General features: G+C 46.7%; 2 protein-coding genes across 4 annotated transcripts in view; one reads left to right on the top strand and one right to left on the bottom strand.

The window, feature by feature from the left end:
* Positions 1-11,775, bottom strand: part of RAB40C (RAB40C, member RAS oncogene family) — a 198,760-nt gene extending 186,985 nt beyond the window's left edge. The window contains exon 1 of the mRNA XM_086941279.1: positions 11,657-11,775. The gene's annotated coding sequence lies outside the window, so the exon portion shown is untranslated. The remainder of the gene's footprint in view (positions 1-11,656) is intronic.
* Positions 11,776-11,861: 86 nt separating this feature from the next.
* MGRN1 (mahogunin ring finger 1) overlaps positions 11,862-17,818 on the top strand; it is a 395,304-nt gene continuing 389,347 nt past the window's right edge. Inside the window, exon 1 of one of the 3 annotated variants that reach the window (XM_086941276.1) lies at positions 11,862-12,319. The gene's annotated coding sequence lies outside the window, so the exon portion shown is untranslated. The remainder of the gene's footprint in view (positions 12,320-17,818) is intronic. The other 2 variants (XM_086941277.1, XM_086941278.1) reach the window with 2 other exon arrangements.

Below are 17,818 nucleotides of genomic sequence, written 5' to 3'. Positions count from 1 at the left end.
ACCACATCACTCAGGGACACCACCACAACCACATCACTCAGGGACACCATCTCATCACTCAGGGGCACCACCTCATCACTCAGGGGCACCACCTCATCACTCAGGGGCACCACCTCATCACTCAGGGGCACCACCTCATCACTCAGGGGCACCACCTCATCACTCAGGGGCACCACCACATCCCTCTGAGACACCACCACATCCCTCTGGGACACCACCACATCCCTCTGGGACACCACCACATCCCTCTGGGACATCACCACGTCCCTCTGGGACATCACCACGTCCCTCTGGGACATCACCACATCCCTCTGGGACACCACCACATCCCTCTGGGACACCACCACATCACTCTAGGACGTGATACCACCACATCACTCTGGGACGTGATACCACCACATCACTCTGGGACGCGATACCACCACATCACTCTGGGACGTGATACCACCACATCACTCTGGGACGTGATACCACCACATCACTCTGGGACGTGATACCACCACATCACTCTGGGACGTGATACCACCACATCACTCTGGGACGTGATACCACCACATCACTCTGGGACGTGATACTACCACATCACTCTGGGACACCACCACATCACTCAGCCCAACCACATCATCACTCAGCCCAACCACATCATCACTCAGCCCAACCACATCATCACTCAGCCCAACCACATCATCACTCAGCCCAACCACATCATCACTCAGCCCAACCACATCATCACTCAGCCCAACCACATCATCACTCAGCCCAACCACATCATCACTCAGCACCACAACAGCACTGTCCTTGCTTGCTACCAACAAGCATTGCCATAGCCAATAGGACTCGCATTAGGAAAGTGTAAGCTATATGCTTCGTGAATAACAATGTTATTAATTTATATATTTTCAAAGCCAGCCCATATTAAAAAAAAATAGTCATTTACAATACCAATAGCTCACACTTTCCTAATGCGAGACCTATTGCACTGCAAATGCTTGTTTTTCTTTCTGGCAACTGCCTCTATTTAAATGTTCTTGATAGAAAACGACCAGCAGATGTCAGTAAAATACCAGAATCATTTTTGCATTCTCTAGATTCCAGTCCATAGAAATGGTCTTCCATGAGCACCCATAGACAACAATATTTTTTTCAAATCTTGCATTTTCAGTAATATGACCACCGAAGGCCCCGATTTTATATTAAAAATAGAGCTTTGGACTGTACCATTTCCTGCTGAAAGGCAAAATTTCTCTCCATGTGCTCCCATACCTGGAGTGTCACGCAGTTTGGTGCTTATTTTCCCTCTATGTTAAAGAACAGCAGATGTTTTAGCCCCCAGGCTAATGTGCTGCATAGCTAAATACATATAAGGTCCCAAAGGCGAGTACAATTGCATTGCATATGCTAGTTATACATACTCACATTCATGATATAAATTACAAAAGTTGCTAGTGATGTCCAATTATAAGGTGGCTTACTGCTGCTCATTTTTTAACAGTAAAAACCAAGCATCATACTTCTCTTGGCTAGTGATCCCCAACCCCTCCCCCCGAGATCACCTATGGCCCACCCAGTGGGACCCGCCCCCTCCAGTTTGAAAACCTCTGGTTTAAGGTATAGTTACTCTATCTTCCATACAAAAAGCAGCACAACACAAACCATTTTAGGAACAAAAACTCATTAAGAGTGGGAGATTTGGGGAATAGGACCAAGGTTCTCCAAGGTCTAGGTAGGGACTTCAATTGCACCACCAGCGGCACAGGGGCGGCCGGGTGCAGAGTGCAGGGGCACAATGTTAGCCAATTGGGATAAAGAGGCTTTCGGTCATGGACTGCTTAGCAGGCACTTGGCTGTGGGAGCAAAGCAGCTTCTGGGGTTAAGGTCTGCACTGCATGGGCCAACAATCAGCACAGAAGCCGCACCACCAGTGGCACAGGGGCTGCTGGGTGCAGGGTGCCAAGAGGATGGAGGAGACCCTGTGGTTTCCAATGGAGACCTATGGTTCGGCAACGTTGCTGCAGGCTCCGTCAGTGAGACTTCCTGAAGGCAACAACTGGCTGGAGAGGTAAGTTGGGTTCTTGGGAGATGCCTGGACACCTTTGGTTGGGCCACCCAGGGCTGTGGGGACACCCAAGGCTGTGGGGCATCGGGTGCAAGGGTGTCATTTGGTGTCTGTTTTTTTTACCAGCTCTGGTCATGTTCGGGGGACCCTTCAGGTGGAATGCTGCAGGCATGGCCTGGAAGCTTGAAGAAGGTCAGGGATCACCAGAACCCAGGTCAGGATCGCTGGGGAGACCTCCTCCTGGTCTTGGGCCACTCAAACTCGGGCCCTGGATGTCTGGTGCAGAATCGCAGAGCCATCTGGTTCTGGAGTCTGTGTTTGATTCTTGGCTTGAGCAAATCTGGTGCTCATGGGAGACAGACAGACAGTTTGATAAGTGCAGGGCAGTTCCTCCGCGCTCTGGGGGTTGCTGGACTCGCTGCGGTTCTTGATCTGGACAGGTTAAAGGAAGAACATGCTGATAGGGCTGGGGCCAAAGCTTAAGGGGTCTTCTTCCTGGGTCAGCATGGGTCTTAGGTCCTTTTTTTTCCTTCCTCTAATCTGAGGAGGCAAGGTTCAGAGTCATCTCTAAATACTAAAAGTAGGCGTGTTAATAGGGGTGTACAGGTCAGGACCAATGGGTCCCTTCCTTTGGGTGGATACACTCCCATTTATGCTACCATCCAGTGGGAGGGGGGCATGAGCCTCTCCCTAATTGGCAGGGACTGAAATGTGTGCTTCACCTCGCCGCCCCTACCTGATGAGTGGGGTTGACAAAGGTGGGCACTTCTCTCTTCGTAGCTTGGTTTTCCCACCGATTCACCTGCCCAAAGTGGGGGGCAGAACTGGAGGAGGCCAGTTGCTGGAGGCAGTAAAAGGCAGTGATAGCTTTCAAAGGTGGCAGGATTTTGAAGCTTCCCCTTTGTGGACCCAGCCCATCCTGGGGAGGAGGCACAACACTGGCCGACACCCGCACCCCCTACTCCGTGTGCATCATCATTGCTCGTCACGGAGGAGGGTTAGAAAGGCCCCTCTGTTGCTTAGCACTAGAGAGTTTCCTTCTTTTACCCCCGCGCTCTGGCTCAGGCAGAGCTTCCCGAGCAGCCTGAGCTATTTTTTTGTTTTCAATGATGATCAGCGTGCAGACCGTGCTGAGGTCATTACATTTCAAAAGTGAAAGTAAAAGTACTCGAAGGGCAGTTTCACTTTCACTGAATTAGTGCACGGGACATATCTCAGCCCTGCCCCATCCCTTCCAAACACTAATTATTTTGGGAGCGGTATCGTTGAAATAAAGAAGAATCTCCATTTTCCAAAGGTAGCTCTGCCCAGAGCATCCCTGCTTGGGGATCGCCACAGGAGAGCCCGTCTCAAGCAGGGATTCACCCACTAGCCGGCAGGGATGGGGGAGCAACCCCTTAGGCAAGGGCAAGTACTCCCCCAACCCCCCTCCAAACGTAGTCTTTCTGCCCCCTGTGGGGGCAGATAGGACAACTACCACTGACCTGACCCCCCTGTGGAGTCAGAAAGCCCTCTATGTACCAGGGATTCAAAGAAATAAAAATATAGGGATGGGGGCTGCCCACCAGGGATGGCCATGCCTCCACCACCAATAGACATGCCAACTATGTTCTGCCCCCATTCCCCTGGGGGGGAGGGGGATGTGGGGGTGATTACCCTCAAAATGGGGGGAGGGGGGCAGAAGACCACTTGACATCAGGTTAGTTACTTAAATAAAAATATAGCGGGCTGCCCACAATGGGCATGGCCATGCCCCCACCCAAAAAAAAAACCTATCTTTCTGCCCTCCTGGTTTCCAAGATGGGCAATAACCCCCAATCTACAACAGGAGGAGGGTGGTTAAAAAGCCCAGTAGACATCAGGGTACATTTTAAAGAAATAAACATAGGAGTGGAGGGTGCCCAGCATGGGCATGGCCATACCCTACACCTGAAAGGGCACAGACACCCTCAATCTGCTCCCCCGGGGAGCCAGACAGTTATCTAAACACAAGGGGATAAACCCACAGGGGTAGGGCCTGTCCAGCACCGGCACTGTGATGCCCTGCGTCCCAAAAAAGGGCTCAACAGTCTTTCTGCATCCACTAGGAGGTGGATGGGGCAATTATCTCCCAATAACTTCCCAGAGGGGGCAGAGAGTCTACTAGATCAGAAGGACGGCATTTATGTAGTATTGTTTTGGAGGTATCGCCCCCCCTGGTCATGGGCCTATGCTCTCTTCTACTCCGGAACCAAATAGGATTTTTGCCAGCCTGGGGGATGGTTAGGGGTATTGTCCACCAATATGCCACCCTCCCTACCCATGAGGGTGGTGGAGAAGTAAGCACAGTAAACACCAAGGATTTCAAAATGGCAACAAAAACAAACAAAAAGGAGGTGGTACTCCACCGTAACATGGAAACATAGGCTTTGAAAAATCCTAAAAATGTTACTAGACCTGCAGGTCCAGTGATTTGAATAATCTACTCGACCTAATTAGAATGCTCTTGACCCATAAACTGGTTGCAAATTGTGTGCTACTGAGCAAGTATTTTAATTCATTGAGCCAGCATTTTCTTCTTTAACACATATGAGAGAACCTTTAAATACACAAGTTCAGCATGTCTACTGTACAGAAAAATCGTTCAGTTTAATAAACTAAACTTTTGCTCCATATACAATACAAATGTAGCCACATATAGGATACACATGATCGCCGCCTTGTCTCAGTTCATTAACCGCATTGTCGTCAATGCAGTGGCAGGAATGTTTTCTAACTCATGTTTAAAAACTGTCACTTTTAATAACTACATAACTAAAGGATAAAGTAGCAGCACACTCATTTGCAATCAGCAGATTTTATATTGAAATGCCCAGAGAATATCCCACGGACATGTGATTTAAAAACTATGTAGAGTACAATGTCTGGAAATCGAGTTTCTGCAAATATTTGTCATTTGCACATCACCAAGTAAAGTGTTGTGATTTGTTTTGCACCTATGTAAACTTTGTTTACATCACACTTCTGAATAACAAACAAAATGTTTTCATAAATTTTGATATATTTTGAAATAATTGTATTAATAATTTACAAGCAGTTTAAATGTGTGTTAAAAAAAACGGACATTTACAGCCTTTTGTTTCGCAATTATTGCCAGATAAATCCCTTGACAAAAAGCACTACCTATAATAAGAGAGAGCAAAGTAAAAACCATTTTCTAGGAACAGATAAGCAACAATTAGTAAAAAGACAAACTGACATTTGACCTCTGGCCTTGACAGACAGCAAATATGTCAAGACAAAAAAAGATTTAAAGATGTCTTTATTGCTCATTCACTTTCTGAATGAACAGAACACCTGTACCTTCCAGTTTAAGTTAACTTGCCAGCACCTGATAAAATGTCACTCGACATTGCAAGTGTATTTTTCGAGGCCTGCATATACCCCTGGTCCCAGAAGGGGTAATAGTGCCTTTCTGCACCCTCATCACTCGGGGGCAGATGGGATGTTTGGGGGAGGGTTAAAGGCCCACTAGAACCAGGGTTAAAGGCCCACTAGAACCAGGGCATTTTGCATTTAGGGCAAAAGAAAGGGGCGTGGGCGTTGCACTCTGGCAATTCTATTGGTTCCCTTTTCAGTCTAGCCTCCAAAATTGGCAATTACCCTATCGCACCCATGATTGAGATTTACAAAAGGAAGTGCATACCTGTCCTCACTTATGGCTCTAGTTTGTTGGGTTATAAGGCAGCTACATTTTTACAGGATGAGAACAGAATATGTAGACTTATTTTTGGTATTTCACCGCGGTCGCCGATTTACGCTGTTCATGAGGAATTGGGATTATCCTACGTAGCTGATGACGTTAATCTGGCACGGTTGATACTAAGGTGCTCTATTTGGAACACCATAGTAGCTTTTCCAAATAACAAGATTATATTGGATCGCCCTTAATCTGACAGGGGATACGGCATCCCCTGGCTAACCAATATCAAGGATACCTATAATAGGCTAGGCAGATCTGATATTTTCCTTCATCCAGCTAACATTTCCACCAGGGACAAAAACTGGGTTAAATCAAGGTTCAGTGATTCAAGAAGGTGGGTAGCAAAGTGTTGGAGCTGACGAGGCCGGTCAATAGGTAGTACGTGTTGGTCTATACAACAACAGGGCTGGAACCATATTTGAAGTTGGTGCCCAAAACTTGGTATAGGGTGCTACTGACAAGATTTACAAAGAATAAGATTAGGAGTTAGCTTTTGTTTCCTCTGGGCCAGTATGATCCTAATTTTATGAAGGTTTGCCCTTGCGATGTGCACTTCTTGCAAATGTTGACATTTCTTATTTTTTTGTAGGTTTTACCGTTGTTTCACCAAAAGGTTTTTAATTCCGCTCCTTAAAAAGGTTCCCCTATTTACTAGACATTTACCGCCACTTCTATTTTTGCTGAAGCTGGGGAGTATGTCTAAGTGTTGTCTCTTTTAGGAAGTGTACCCGTGAGCACAGAAACACTATCGCTGCAGCCGTTTGCGATTACTGATTTTTTTATTTTATTGCTGCCGTGCTTCGAAGTACCTTATGAAAACTTGGTAGGAAGTGGGTTGTTTTCAAATATGCGATGCGTATTTATTACTTAGTTTGCACTCTGCACTTTGGTTGACAACATCAGCTCCTAGGTTCTGAATTTTGTTTTAAATGTGAAGTTCTGCTGTGCTTGTTATTTGTATTTTTTTAATTTTCTCCTTTTTCTTTTAATAAGGTTTAAATATTTTAATGAGTATGTGCTTTTATGGTTTGTATTTATGAACCGAATAAAGAAAGAAAGATAAAGAAACCTGACAAGCCCCCACTACAGAACCAGACTATGGTCTGCGAGGGTAAAATTTGAAAAGTCATACCCTGCACTACCGAAAAGCACTGCAATGTTGTATCAACAGCAAAATGTGTGGTACATGGAGCAAACTGGAATTTGTTGCAGTTGTCCCCCCACTTTGTGCCCCCATTAGAACTACTTGGTGCTGGATTTCAACTCAAAGTGCACTGAAGCCTGCTAACCAGGTTCAGGGCAATCAATTAGGATCTGTAAAGCGCGGCTTATCCCCTGTGAGGGTATCCAGGTGCTGGGGGTATCTGCTGCTGGACCTGGTCAGTTAAACAGCCATACAGCAAACAAATGATGGACAGAATGCTGACAATGCAAACATTCTACCCCAGTCAGAAGATGCAAATCAGTCTTGACACTGTGCCCCATAGGAACAGGGCCCCAGCTCACTGTGCCACTGGATTGAAGCTAGCCTGGCTGAAGAAGGGGTATGCCCAGGTGTGTCCCGTGCTCACTGTGACACTGGATTCAAGCTAGCATGGCTGAAGAAGGGTGACATACCCTGAAACAGGTCCCAGAATGCTTGTTTCCGGTCCAGGGAGGACCTGGCCAGGCAGTTCGGTTTGGACTGTTCCCATGGGGCACAGGGTCAAGAATAATTTGAATATGGCTGGGTCCAAAATGGGGTGGCGTAGTGGGCAAAAGAACGATGGATTTAACCCAGATCTTTTGACTGGGGGAGAATGTTTGCATTGTCAGCATTCCGTCCATCATTTTTTGCTGTAACACAGTTGAACAGCCAGCCAGGTTTTTAACCTGTCTCTAAACTCCTGCAAAGATAGAGAGGTCTGAAGGCAGAGGGGGGGGGAGCCAGTTCCAGATCTTGGTGGCCAGGTAGGAGAAGTTAAGGTAGGCTGGTTTTTCGGTGTACAGGGCCCTGTCGAGGTGGGGAAGTATTTTGAATTACACCTATTGTGGACAGTTAGCCAGTGGAGTGTTCTGAGGTGAGGAGTGATGTGGGTTTGACTCGGGAGGTAGAGGACAAGCCTGGCTGCTGTGTTCTTAATGGTCTGAAGTCTGTTCAACAGCTGAGAGGTGACCCCAATGTAAAGGTTGTTGCTCTAGTCTAGGCGGCTGGTGACAAGGGCCTGAGTGTGCTGATGTGGAGCCACTTAAAGATTTTCCAGAGCATGCAGAGAGTGAGGAAGCAGGCAAGGACACTGTTTATCTGTTATTTCATGGTGAGGGTGCTATCAAATATGATACCAAGGTTCTTAGCTTGTTCTGAAGGTGTGGGAGGGGGGGGGCAGCTCTGCTAGCCACCAGAACGTGCCCACAGGGATGTATTGCTTCAGAAGATAACTACCTTAGTTTTGTCTGGGCCAAGTTGCAGGCATTTGGTTTGCATTCAGCTAGCGACGCTGGTTATGCACGTGTGGAAGTCAGCTTTGGTTTTCCTGGGGTCTAGGGATAGGCAGTGTCCTCAGCATGTGATATGTTTAAACCGTGAGTCTGACCAAGGAGGCTGGAGGGGCCATGTATGTGCTGAACAGGGTTGGGCTCAGTGAGGACCATTGGGGGAACGCCGCAGATTATGTTCTTTGGGCCCGAGGTGTAGGGTGGGAGGCGTATGCTCTGGGTTCCTCTGGTGACGAAAGATCCAATCCACTTAAGGGCATCTCCATCTGGTGGAGTCTTTTTAGGAGGGTGTAGTGGGACTCATTGCCGAAGGCTGCTGAGAGGTCAAGGGGGATTAGGGCTGCAGTTTCTCCCTGGTCTATGAGAGTCCTGATGTCATCGGTGGCTCCAAGTAGGGCGGTTTTTGTGCTGTGATTTGAGCGGAACCCAGATTGGGATGGGTCCCGGAGGTCGTTGTCTCAAGGTAGTTTGTGAGTGGGTGGCAGGGCTGGTAGTTCTTGGGCTTTTCCGCGTCTGCAGATTTTTTTTTGAGGAATGGCTTGATTTCTGCGTGTTTCCATTCTACTGGAAAGGAGGCAGAGGTGATGAATGCGTTGAGGATTGAGGCAAGTTCCTTGCTGATGGTGCTGTTACCTAGGTTGAACATGTGTGTTGGGGTGGGGGTCCTTGGGTGTTCCCGAGTAGATGGAGCTCATGATGGTGGCAGTCTGTGTAGTTACAGCAAACTGCCTTACAGAAGCCAGATCCCAGCCTGCGAGAGTGCACCAGGACCACATGGTCTCTGCTCTCAGCAACCGTCATGTGAAACTAAGTGAAACATAAAATAATCAAACATGTGCCCAGATAGACTGTGCAAATGTGCATCCGAGCGTTGCCTTGTCCTGTTTTATTCTAGTGGTAGGCACCACCCAAAGACGGATTTGCCCAGTTGACCTCCTCAAATACTGGTGTGCATTGATGAAGCACCATTAATTTGTTAAAGAGTTAGCAATGCAGGCCTGGGCCTAGATCTGAATATCAGACTGAAAACACAAAGCTACAGGAGCACGGCTGAAGCATACATGGATCCAACGGCTGCTTGTCCTGTTATTTTCCAGTGGGAGGCACCACCTAGAGAATGATTTGCCCAGTTGACCTCCTCAAATACTGGTGTGCGGTGAAGAAGTGGTATGTATTAATTAATTAAAGGGTTAGCAATGCCAGCCTGGGCCTATATCTAAATATCAGACTGAAAACACAGCTATATAAGCACAGCTAAGTCAAGAAGTCATGCTGTCATAAAAAGGTACCATAAGGGCCCTCTGGACTAATGTTATGCAGGCATCAGAACTAGGGAAAGCACCTCGAAACATCGGCAAAGGCCCTACCGAGGAAGGCTACTTTAAGCACATTTAGTGTGACACACGCACTGTCACGTGCTTAAGCTCAGCTGTGTGGTCAGTCTCAGTGTGCTTACGCAGGCAGTACCAATAGTGGCCTGAGAATCGTTTTTTTCACAGAGCACATACTGCAATATTTACTATTTCTTTGAACATATTATAACCTATTATCTGTACATAGTGAGTTAAACTCGCTGAATGATCATACAGTCCCTGACTTTTCAGTCTGCCTTGAGCACTGCCTCAGAGAAGATGGAGTAACGGTACAAGCCTACCTCATATACACATAGCTCCCATGCAACTCTCTGTGAAAGGGACAAATGAGATTGTTGTAACCTGCTACTGGCTACAGCACGCCGGCTAAGAACCATGCATCTTATGTTAGCATAGAGCCTTCTAATGCCGATGTCCACATCATAGCACGTATTTATTGGAAAGTTTTATATAGCGCGAACCAGACTCTTGCGAGTAACAGAGCGCTTTACAGGGCAAGTGTAGTAAATATACAATATATTACGATAAAGGATCACACATTATAAAGCATTGTTAGTGATATGTGCAACAAAATGCAGTACAGCAGCGGAAGTAAGTAGGTGTAGGTATTTATTTACCATCCTGGCAATTGTCGGAATATGTTAGACGTACTCAGGTCTAGAGGCAATTGTTAGCCATGGTGATCTCAGTGTGAGCCCATTTAATTTGCCTAGGTATTTTGTTACATTTCAGTAACATAAAACTGACTCTGGGCCAAAGACAGTCCTCATCTCCTCACACGGTCTTTAGGGAATGGTCCTGGCATTCTTGATCCTCTTGTGAACAGCCCCCTGTGCTGACTGGGCAACGAAAAGAGACCAGACTGGAATATCTTTAACAGCCATGTCACATACAGAGACGGTCCTGCTGCAGACAGTGTGCACCAGGTACCAATCACAAAGGAAACCAGGATGTTTTCAACTTCGTCATCTTCTGATGGAGCATCATGGGGACTCGAATGAACTGGGAGATCTAAAGAGCAGGAGGCCAACGTGAATGGGCCCTATGGGTGCAGAATAATGGTTAGATCACAAAGTCCCTGGCTTGCAGTAATACCGAGTTAAGCTGTAGAGACTATCATTTGCACACCGAGAGTGGCTCTGATCAGCACTAACTTTGCAAATACATGCCATTCCCGCAGTAAAGAAAGCCTAGGGGAAGAAGTTAACACAAGATGTAGGTTGCTGACCTATTTCAGGGGGTTTGCAGCAGTTTATAAGCCTTTTTTAGAGTTTCTCAATGCTCAAGAGAGGGACATTTCTGGTATTTATCTCTTTACATGGACCTCATTGCTTAGATTCAATTGCAACAAAGTGTCACATATTTGGGCCTTGGAATGTCACTCGTGCCTATACTGAAACCATGGAAATCTCACACATGAGCAATCTGAAGACTTGGAAGTTATGATTGTGCCAGATTCGGAGTTGCAGAATATAGAATAAAACTCCTAAAATACGCTTGGTGACGAATAGTCGCCACTTTCAAACACATGTCTTCTGGTGTCTGCATGAAATGTGCCTACTATACGCATGCAAATAGGCCTGCAAATATATAATGGAAAGTTGTCCACCCTACTCGTATTCCAACAGCCCACGCCCTTCACACCTTGGTTAATAGGCAGTACTATCACACCCATTTCAAGTTTTATTTAGCTGCAGCAGTCAACCCATCAATCTTCACCTAAATGCAACCAAAGAGCACTGAGACTGCATATCGACCTCGTCACCGCATCATTTCATATACAAAGGTAACCCTTTTCTAGTGGGTCAAAGGGCCCCATCCAGGGGCTGTTGGCCACAGTAAAAATATTCTAGTCCCAACCTCCAACTCACTGCCACAAACCAACGAAAATCTCCAGCTGTCAGAGCCCCTCCACAATATTTCCCCCACACTGCCAGGATGCACATTGTTAAGCCTCCAATTGACTCTAGGCCAACTAATCTGAACATCTGACAACTACTTAATACTTACATGAACCGTCCCTAGATGCAACCAAATGTCCGTCGTCCGTTGTTGATCTTTTGGCGGATATCATTTGGCCATAATCCTAACACTTCCGGGTCGCTTTAAAACCAATCCCACGATTGAATGTATTCCGGGTTGTCTAAGCAGTGGTTGGTTACGGCTAATGTGTAAGGAGATCGTGGATTGGAGGAGTCGCACCCCCAGTCTATTTGTGCCTCCTCCGACGTCAAAGGGAAGCTTAGAAATATCGCTGTCGCCTGTCTGAGCCTGCCTGCTTGTCTCTTCTTCCCTCCCCGAAAGCGCCCGTAAGGTTCCGCCTCATCAAAATCTGTTCTGCAATCGTGAAGAGGCGCAGACGTACAGCTTTAAGCAATATGTTTACATGTATTATTGTAATGGCCTGGCTCCGATAAAGGCACGTGAGGATTGGTCAGCCAATCAGATCTCCGGAGTTATGTATTCCGAACTAGGAGTGACAGAGACTCCTTCAATCCGCGATCACTACACATTAGCAGTAACCAACCACTGCCTAGACAACTCTTTAGAATACATTCAATCGTGGGATTGGTTTTAAAGCTACCCGGAAGTGTTAGAATTATGCGCAAATAACATCCGCTAAAAGATCAACAACGGAAGACTGACATTTGGTTGCATCTACGGACCGTTCATGTAAGTACTAAGTAGCTGTCAGGCGATCAGGTTAGTTGACCTAGAGTCAATTGGAGACGTATCAGGTGGCAGTGTGGGAAAAATACTGTAGATGTGCTTTGACAGCAGGAGTTTTTCGTTGGTTTGTTGCAATGAGGTGGAGCTTAGGACTATAGTCTTTTTATTGTGGTGGACGGTCCCCAGTCACTGTTGTGTGTGTGTTCAGGTTGGTGCCCTTTGCCCCACTAGACGAGGGGTGAGTTTGAAATATATGATGCGGGTACTCGGAGTTGATATGCAGTCTCAGTGCGCTTTGGGTGAAAGTTGATGACGGTTTGACTGTTGCAGCGATTTACAACTTGAAATGGGGGCGATAGTAGTACTAACCTATCTATCAACCAATATGTGAAGGGCGTAGACTTCTGGAATACGAGCTTTTCATAATTTTATTTATTGTTGCATGAAAACTGCGCACGTCCGCGCCAAGGTAGCGCTCAGCGCCAGTCACGCTGTCCCTTTGGGCCTGGGAGGGGGGGGGGGGGGGGGCGGCGCATTGTAATTGGGAGGCAGGTCCCATTAAATACTCCAGGGAGGCTCTTCTTTATCTAGGGGAAGTTACGCTGACAGAGGGACTTTCAAGCTCCTTGAATCAGCATCCCCCATTGGTGACTTCTTAGCCAAGAGCTTACTAACCTGTGCACTCCTCAATGTTAGATCTTTGCCTCAGCATAGTGCAGAAATTCAGCTGCTATTGCTCTCTCATGAGCTTGGCATGTTGTTTCTGACTGAAACTTGGACCAGCCCAGACAGCGAGGTCGATCTTGGTTGGGCTTGCCCACCAGTTTATAAAATCCACCATCAACCTAGACCTAGTGGAAGGGGGGGGGGGGGGAGGGGATCGGTGTCATTTATAAAGATATTTGGAAGGTCAGGACTATTGACATGGACTTGGTCCCTGGGGTGGAACTACTAGGACTGACTATTAAGAGCGACTCTGAGTAAATATTCACAGGGATCGTTTGTTATAGGCCTCCTGGGGCCTTTAGTATTCAGCAGCAACAATCTCTGCTAAATGCTCTCCCTGATATGGCTGCCACTCACCGTAAGCTTGTCATTCTGGATGATTTTAATCTGTGGTCCAATGGTTCCCTTGACCCTGGGCTCCATAATCTGATTAACTCTTGTGAGGGTCTTGGCCTTCATCAGCTGGTTGAGAAACCCACCCACAAGGCTTTGCACCTCCTCAATCTCATTTTATCCAGGCCTTTCCTCCTACACAGTCAGTCATGAATACTTTTATTTGATTTCAGTAAAAAAAATCATAAAAGGGTGGTGAACCACCTTAAATAAAAATACATTTTACATTTAAAAACAGGAGAATTTGAAACATTAAGACAATGCCGTTGATGGGTATGCTGGAACTAATTAAGTTAGTGAATGATTTCCTTTTTATCCAGCTCTCTTGCTGCCATTTTGAGAAATGTTATTGCTCTACAGGACAGTTGGATGGATGACCCCCCAAGGCATTGGATGACAGCAGCTCTGCATGTCTGTATTTCTTCCTTCCTTAAGGCTTCCCGGAGGACCGTTCTTCGGGTAGCTGCCAGGGAGGGGCATATGCATAACAGGTGTAAAAGGGACTTGTCCCGACCTCCGCATAAGCGACATTCCTTGGATTGCCAGGGGTATTTCCATTTTGGTGTCAGATCTTTTGATGGAAATGACCCCGGCCGCAATAACGTTAAGTACTGTTTTCTCTCATGGGAGAAATGATCAAGTAAATATGGTTGAGGTTTCAGCCGCTGATAGCCTTGAATCACGGTCCAGGCGTGTTTATCCTCCTACACATTGGCCATATTTTGCCTATGGACTGGACGGATCACTCCATGATAACATTTTTTGTGGAACTTAAATCTCCTTTGAGTCTGGTCTCCCGCACCCGGACCGAATACACTAGTAGAGACTGGAGGAGCCTATCATGCTGAAAGAGTTCAGGCCCTGTGTTTGAAATTGGGGACTGTTTTTCTCCCGTCCTGCCAGTTACGGATAATTATGCCGTACTGTGCAAACTATTACCTCTACGTTGGACGCTTGTGCCCGTCTAAAAACACACATGGCTAAGAGCAGAAAATCTGCTCCTTGGTTCACCACAACACTGAGCGCGCTCAAACTCACCTGTAAACAGGCAGAGAGGAGATGGAGGCGAGACTATAAGGAGTGTGACAGGCTGCTTTGGAAACAGAAAATTGGGGAGTATAAGATTGAGATTAACAGGGCAAAAGCCGATTATTTCTCTTCTGTAATTTGCAATGCTTCTAATAGCTCCAGAAGTATCTTTAATATTCTTGACACATTAATTAACCCTGAATGCACGAAGAATGTTATTACACCTTCGTGTTAACTCTGAGAACCTGGCTGGGTTCTTTCGGGAAAAGATTCAGCTGATCATTGATGATCTGGTGGTGGGTGATCAGCAAGCAGCAGGGAACCCTGGCCTGGCAGCAGAATGCTCTTTAATACATGGGGTGGGTGTTTCAGGGATGATGGTCTCCGGCCTTTGTGATCAAGCTACTGAACCACTCTGTGGCTTTTCTCCTCTCACGATGGAGGAATTCTGCAGCCTGGCATGGGGTATTTCCTCTGAATCCCCCCTTGACCCACTGCCACACAAGATCTGGAAAGAATATAATGTAGATCTGTTTCCCGCCTTAAGGCTGATTTGTAACCAGTCACTTATTAATGGTGATGTTCCTCCTCAATGGAAACAAGCGTTAGTTTCTCCGTTGCTGAAGAAGCCCTCCCTCGATCCTGAGTGTTCGAAGAATTATAGACCTATCTCCCTATTGCCATTTCCAGCTAAGATCGTGGAAAGAGCTGTTGGTCAGACTCTTTCCTCTTATCTTGAACATCATAATTTGTTGGATGAGGTTCAGTTCGGTTTTCGGCCGGCTCATGGGACCGAGACGGCCCTGGTGACCGCTATGGACGAGCTTCTAAGGCGGGCAGACAGGGGTCAGGCAGCAGCATTAATTCTACTTTACCTGTCTGCCGCCTTTGATACGGTCAACCATGAGATCCTGTTGAGAAGGCTGAGCGATTGTGGGGTGCGGGGTCCAGCCTTGCAGTGGTTCCGCTCCTTTCTGCGGGATGGGCAGCAGGCTGTATCCCTCCCCCTCCCCTTTCAATCGACATTCTCCAATGTGCCGCATGGGGTGCCCTAGGGATCGGCTATCAGCCCTATCCTCTTTAATGTATATCTAAAACCTCTGATCACGGTTATTAAGGCCTACGATATTGACATCATAAACTATGTGGATGATACCCAATTGATCCTTTCTTTTGAGGGTGAGAACATATTTCAGTAGAAGCTTTTCATAATTGTTTGCGGGACACAGCTCGCTGGCTGCAGGAGAACTCGCTACAATTTAACACAGGAAAGACTGAGGTGATCTTCTGCTCGGCAAATAGGATTTCTCCTCTTCTTCCCAGCAATTTCTGGCCTTCGGGTATGGGATCAACTGTCCAGCCGGTTGCCAGTGTCCTCAACCTGGGCATTGTATTTGAAGACAAGCTCACTCTGGAAAGTCAGGTTAAAAAAACTTCTGCTTCCTGTTTTTCGGTCATCAGATCCCGCCGTAAAAAAATTCTGCTACTGCCTTCTCAAGTGCGCGCCCAAGTGGCCAGATACACCATTCTCAGTAGGCTCGATTATTGCAATGCTCTCTTGCTGGATTCCCCCAACTTCCTGTTGGATAGATTGCAAAGAATCCTGTCGGCAACCGTCAAACTGATATTAGGTCTGCCTAGAAGCTCTTCGGCTTCCGCAGCATTAGCTAAATTGCACTGGCTCCCAGTGAGACAAAGAGTTCTGTTTAAATCCCTCTGCCTTGTATTTAAAGCCCTCCATGGGTTAGGACCTGTGCGCTTGCGTAAGAAATTCACTTGGTATATCCCAAGAAGAACACTGCTCTCTTCATCGCTAAGACTGCTGAAGGTTCCTAGGTTTCGTAAGGTCAGATCGGGGGCAGATCCTTTGGGGTGGCAGCCGCTAAATTATGGAACAGCCTGCCCGGGGATATCAGGCAACTGAGAGAGCTTCTTCCTTTTAGAAAAATGGTAAAGACCTGGCTGTTTCCTAGAATGCAGTAGGCGCCCCCTTGTTCCTTCAGAATCTCGCGCCCCCTTGAGCCATGTTTTCCCAGCGCCAGGATGCCTGCTAGGTGATAGCGCGCTTTATAAGTTGAATAAATAAACTGGGAACAAAAAGTACTTAGCCCAAGTGGCAGTTGGTTTTAAACCCATGTTATTTAAACAAAACGCCCTCCACCCCTCAGGTGAGCACCAGGTGCAGTGTGCGACAGAAGTTCCACAAGTAAACTAATTTGATGCCATCTGTGTGAGTAAAGCAGTATCTCACAGCTTTTCTCTTAAAATACACAGTTCTCCAAAAACGTGTGGTTCATGTTCTTTTCAGCAGGGATATGGGGTTCACATTTTCAAGATAGGACTTCAACCTGAGCCAGAGCTAGGCATCTTTCGCATACTTTCATTTGCTCTCCCACCTCTGTCTTGCACATTCCAGAGAGCCCTTTAGATTATCTCTTCTCCTTGTACCCCCTTCCCGAAACCTCACAGCTCATGACTCCCATTACCACCCTGTCTACAGAGCTCTTGAGAACGTCTACATTATCTCTGGGGGGGTGGAGGGCTCTTTATCCTGTTTAGTAAAAACCCTGTGAATTACCACAGCTTGCACAGTCCCCCAGTTTTCAAACAAATGCAAACACTGCTGCCATGCTCTGGAGCAGCTGTACATATCTCCAATGAACTGGCCAGCCCTCTGCCAACCGGATAACTGCTGTCAAACTATAGGCACCCTTTAAGAGAACCTGCAGCACAGAGCTATAGCCCACGTAGCCTTGTAGACAGCCCCTGACATTCAGAGCCCACGCAAGGAGATGGGGTGGTGTTTTCACACAGCTGTGCATGAATGGCAGACTTATTCAAGGGTCTGCTACTCTTCGCTTCAGATTGAGGCGCAATCAATGCGCTGGAGCTCTGAAATAGGAAGTATACAAACTCCCATAAGATCACTTTGGTACATGAAAAGTCTCACTAGTACGGGTAGAGTGTCACGCAACCAAACTGTATTTGTCGCACTTCAACGCAAGTCAAATTAAGTACTACCTCCTTTTTTGAAAAAATATGTGTGCGCCCCAGAATTGCCAAATCTAATGGCACAACGAACATTCGGCCTCTCATTGGCATAACTGTATCCAGTGCTGTGCTCTTAATCCTGCACTAAAGAGAGATTATTTATTTAAGAAGTATAGCATTGTTTACTGTATAAAGTTAGATGTGTGTATGAGGTCACACAGATAGATGTGCCTCTGCTTATTACTTCTGATAAGGCAATCACCATATAGATTATTGACCTCAATACTACATAGCTAGCTCAATCCATCCACCACTCAGGTGGACACATGTATACCCTTAGTTTGCCTTACTATACTTGTCACT

Source organism: Lissotriton vulgaris, chromosome 10, assembly GCF_964263255.1.
Source record: "Lissotriton vulgaris chromosome 10, aLisVul1.2, whole genome shotgun sequence".
Classification (NCBI taxonomy): domain Eukaryota; kingdom Metazoa; phylum Chordata; class Amphibia; order Caudata; family Salamandridae; genus Lissotriton; species Lissotriton vulgaris.
The sequence above is the reverse complement of the archived record's forward strand: the minus strand, read 5'-3'. Positions and strand labels throughout refer to the sequence as shown.